Consider the following 5,681-nt stretch of genomic DNA (forward strand, 5'->3'; position numbering starts at 1 on the left):
GGTTTCTGCTTCCCTAACTAATGCAGTCTCAGGTCCCGCGCGCAATTGGATTGGGGCAGAAGCTGTGTTCCACTCACCAGAAGTCTTAAGATCCTGTGGCGGGTGTTGTGGGTAGCTGGCGAGTCTATCTTATTTTTACTTTAGGATATTTTATTAAAAAGAAATATAGATGGAATGATCTGATCAGATGATACATAGGAAATTTTTTTCTGTGAATGTTTACACAGAGACATCTGCCATTCCCAGCTTTCAAATCCTGGAGTACTTACATTATGTTGAGCTTGTAAATACAGCTGATGAAACACAAAATGCCCTATTTTCTATGGGTTCCAATAGAAAGATGTAGTAAATTAGTGATTCTGTCAATCACTTGGTGAACCAGTTGCCAGACATATCAAGGACAATTATTCCACCTTGCTGGCAGGGTCAAACTAAGTCTATGTTCCCAACTCCAGGACTGGAAAAAAGTCAGCTTGACTCCTAGGAGCTCTGACACACCCAGGACCTCAGTTGAGGCCTACAAACTCTGCCCCACTGCCCAGCATAACTGGTAACCATTGGGACCCAAGGAATGCAGGAGCCCCTGCCAATCCAAAGGCACATGTTCCCTCCAGTTTGCACTGCTGCCCAGAGAAGATGCTGGGCTCTGGCTCTCCACCTACTCTGCACACAACCAGAGTCAGATTGACTCCCAGGATCTCAGGATCACAGGATCATAGGATCACAATAAGGACAGGCTCCAATTAGAGACAGGAAGGCCAGTTAGCACTAGACATAACCAGATGGCTAGAAGCAAGCACAAGAACATAAGCAATAGAAACCCCATAACCCACTTCTGCCAAAACAGCAAGCCCTGGAAAACCTAACATACCAGAAAAGCAAGATTCAATATAAAAATCTCATCTCATGAAGATAATAGAGGACTTTAAGAAGGACATAAATAACTCCCTTCAAGAAATTCAGGAGAACATAGGTAAACAAGTAGAAGCCCTCAAAAAGGAAACACAAATATCTCTTAAAGAAGTATAGGAAAGCACAACAGAACAGGTAAACGATTTAAACAAAAGCATTCAGGATCTAAAAATGGAAATAGAAACATTAAAGAAAACACAAATGGAGAGAACACTGGAGATGGAAAGCCTACGAATGAGATCAAGAGTCACTGATGCAAGCATCACCAACAGAATACAAGAGATAGAAGAGAGAAGCTCAGGCATAGAAGATACCATAGAAGACATTGACACAACAGTCAAAGAAAATACTAAAAGCAAAATGCTCCTAACTCAAAATATTCAAGAAATCCAGGAAACAAGAAAAAGACCAAACCTAAGGATAATAGGTGTATAAGAGGGAAGATTCCAAACTCAAAGGGACAGTACACATCTTCAATAAAATTATGAAAGAAAACTTCCCTAACCTAAAGAAAGAGATGCCCATAAACATACAAGAAGCCTGTAGAACACCAGATTGGACAAGAAAAGAAATTCCTCCTGTCACATAATAATCAAAACAACAAATGCACAGAACAAAGAAAGAATACTAAAAGCTGTAAGGTGAAAAGACCAAGTAACATATGAAGGCAGAACAATCAGAATTACACCAGACTTCTCAACAGAGAGTCTAAAAGCCAGAAGATCTCGGGCAGATGTCATACAGACCCTAAGAAAACAAAAATGCCAGGCCAGGATACCATATCCAGCAAAACACTCAATTACCATAGATGGAAAAACCAAGATATCCCATGACAAAACCAAATTTAAACAATATCTTCCCATTAATCCAGCAATTCTCAAATTCATTTGGAATAACAAAAACCCAGAATAGTGAAAACCATTCTCAATTATAAAAGAATTTTTAGGGGACTCATCATGCCTTACCTGAAGCTCTACTACAGAACAATAGTGATAAAAACTGCATGGTACTAGTACAGAGACAGGCAGGTAGATCAATGGAAAAGAATTGAAGACTTAGAAATAAACCCACACACCTATGATCACTTGATCTTTTACAAAGAAACCAAAACCATCCTGAGGGGAAAAGATAGCATATTCAACAAATTGTGCTGTGTCAAGTGGTGATCAGCATGTACAAGGATGCAAATTGTTCCATTCTTATCTCCTTGTAAAAAGCTCAAGACCAAGTCAATCAAGGATCTCCACATAAAACCAGATATGCTGAGCCTAAGAGAAGAGAAAATGGGAAAGGTCCTTGAACACATAGGCACAGGGGAAAATTTCTTGAACAAAACACCAATAGCTCATGCTCTAAGATCAACAATTGACAAATGGCTATACATAAAAATTGAAAAACTTCTGTAAGAGGAAGAACACTGTAAATAGGACAAAATGGCAACCCACAGATTAGGAAAAGATATTTACCAACCCTACATCCAATAGAGGGCTAATATCCAAAATATACAAAGAACTAAAGAAGTTAGTCTCCAGAGAACCAAATAACCCTATTTAAAAATGGGGTACAGAAATAAACAAAGAATTCTCTACTGAGGAATCTCAAATGGTTGAGAAACACTTAAAGAATGTGCAACATCCTTTGTCATCAGGGAAATGAAAATCAAAATGACCCTGAGATTCTACCTCACACCAATCAGGATGGCTAAAATCAAAAACTCAGGTGACAGCAGCTGCTGGTGAGGATGTTAAAAAAAAAAAAAAAAACACTCCATTGCTGGTGGAACTGCAAGTTGGTAAAAACCACTTTGAAAATAAGTCTGGCAGTTCCTCAGAAAACTGGAAATAGTTTTTTTGGTAGTAGTAGCTATACCACTACTGGAAATATACCAAAAGATGCTCCAACATAACAAGGACACATGCTCCACTATGTTCATAGCAGTCTTATTTATAATAGCTAGAAGCTGGAAACAACCCAGATGTTCCTCAACAAAGGAATGGATACAGCAAATGTGGTATATTTACACAATGGAGTAATTCTCAGCTATTAAAAACAAAGACTTCATGGACTTCACAGGCAAATGGATAGATCTAGAAAATATCATCCTGAGTGAGGTAACCCAGACACATACACACACACAAACACACACACACACACACACACACACACACACACACACACACACATAGTATGTACTCACTGATAAGTGGATTTTAGCCCCAAAGCTCAGAATACAACCTACAAACAACCTACAATACAACCTACGCATCATATGAAGCTTAAGAAGGTGGAAGACCAAAGTGTAGATTCTTCAATCATACATAGAATGGGGAAGAGAAAGGGGGGGAGGGTTAGAAACAGGTATTGGAAGGGACAAGAGGAAAGTACAGAGGGTCAGGAAATTGAACAGATTTGTAGCAGTGGAGGATGAGGAACTGGAGGTAGCCAATAGAAAGTCACAGATGCCAGGGAAGCAAGAGGTTCCCGGGACCCAATAGGGATGACATTAGCCGAAATATCCAACAAAGGGGAGATAAAACACGTAGAAACCATCTCCAGTAGATAGGCACAGCTTCCAGTTGAGGGATGGGACCACCCACCCATCTCAAAATTTTTAAGCTAGAATTGTTTCTTTCCCAAGGAAATGTGAAGACAAAAGAAAAAATGGGGCAGAAACTGAAGGAAAGGCCATCCAGAGGCTGCCCCACCTAGACATCCATCCCATATGCAGACACCAAGCCCAGACACTATTGCTGATGCCAAAAAGTGCTTGTTAACAGGACCCTCTTATAACTGTCCTCTAAGAGGTTCTACCAGCAGCTGACCAATACAGATGCAGATAATCACAGCCAATCCTTGGACTGAGCCAGGGGACCCCAACTGGAAGAACTGGGGGAAGGACTGAAAGAGCTGAAGGGGATTGCAACCCCACAGGAAGGATAATATCAACTAACTGGACCACCCAGAGCTCCCAAGAACTAAACCACCAACCAAAGAGTATATATAAAGGGATCCATAGCTCCAGATACATAAGTAGCAGAGGATGGCCTTATCTGACATCAATGGGAGGGGAGGGAATGCCCCAGTGTAGGGGGATGTTGGCGGGGTGAGGCTGAAGTGAGTGAATTGGTGGGGATCACCTTCATAGAGACAAAGGGGAGAGGAGAGGGGGTGTTGATGGGGGATTTATAAAGGGGTATTTGGGAAGCTGAATATTGTTTGAAATGTAAACGAATAAAATTGTATAAAATATCAACAGAAAATTTCAGCTCCCCCACTCTCCTCTCTTTATGGTTTCATCGTTTAAATATGCTGCATAGTGTCCTTTATGGGTCATAGTTCAGCTCCCAAGTCTGTTCTTTAGCCCTAATCAATCAGTAGTGGCTTGATTACAATAAATTTTTGTCATCTACATTGACCTGATGTTTAAATTATGTTGGATTTATGCAGAGTTTAAGTGGACCCCCCAATAGCATGTCATTGCCATTAGATATTGCTTTTACAAAGCCCTTCCTTCTCACTACCTCACAATACTCCTTATATTCAAGTATCTAGACATTAAATTGCATTCCACAAGTAAATATCATAATTATTCTTGTCTATTAAAAACAATATTAATAATAAAAATTGCTATTTTATAATTTCCTTTGAGTAGATTATGAACTCAATCTCGAGTTAGTTGGGATATAAATATTCACATACCCATTCTGAGTCTGCTCTTCTGAGTAACAAATGGAAGCAATCAATTCTTTTGTGAAACCCTGTCTGTCCTCAAGCTGGAATCAACAAAGTCATCATCTCCACCACTTCTGTGCTCATCTTAGTGGGGCCTCTGCACTTGATGCTAGTCTCCAACAGACACATCCTGGTGTCTGTTCTCAGGATGAAGTCATAGGAGGGTCTCAGAAAAGCCTTATCTGCCTGTTCTTCCCACCACTATGTGGTTGGGCTCTTCTTTGTCAGCACCATCATTATGTACATGGCCCCAAGTCCCAGGACCCTGAAGAGAAACAGAAGTGTATTTTCATTTTTTTAAAAAAAATATTTATTTATTTTATGTATATGCGTACACTGTCACTGTCTTCAGACACACCAGAAGAGAGCATCGGATCCCATTACAGATGGTTGTGAGGCACCATGTGGTTTCTGGAAATTGAACTCAGGACCTCTGGGAGATCAGCCAGTTCTCTTAACCACTGAGCCATCTCTCCAACCCCTAGCCTTTTCTTGTTTTACAGCTTTTAAAACCCATGTTGAACCCCCTAATCTACAGGTTGAAGAACACTGGGGCCAATGGTGCTCCCAGGAGGGCACTGTGCAAAGAAATTCATTCCCAGTTGGTATTATGTTTGAGCCACCAGCCTCAGAAGTTTCCGCAAATGTTAGTCTCCAGTTATTGCCCAAATATGGAAACATTCACATTGTCTTTTCCTGTACCTGATGATAAGAACATATCTTCTCTAGGTATAGGAAAAGATATCGATAAGTTTCTTTTTTTTTTTTTATCAAAGATCTATTTATTGTACTTATAGGGTAAGTGGATCCTCACACACACACACACACACACACACACACACACACCAAACAGACAAATGGGGTTGGGGAGGGTAAGGCAGTAATCATCATGGCCACAAATCTCAGAAAGGAAAGGTGAAAATGAGCCTTCCCTTTTTCAGCCAATTACCTCAGCTATTGTCGTACAGTAATATAAAGACAACCAACAAGAATAAAGTGGTAGAGGAACTAACAGAGAAAACGGAAGCATATTTTTT

The sequence above is a fragment of the Mus caroli genome, chromosome 6 (genome assembly GCF_900094665.2).
Source record: "Mus caroli chromosome 6, CAROLI_EIJ_v1.1, whole genome shotgun sequence".
Classification (NCBI taxonomy): Eukaryota; Metazoa; Chordata; class Mammalia; order Rodentia; family Muridae; genus Mus; species Mus caroli.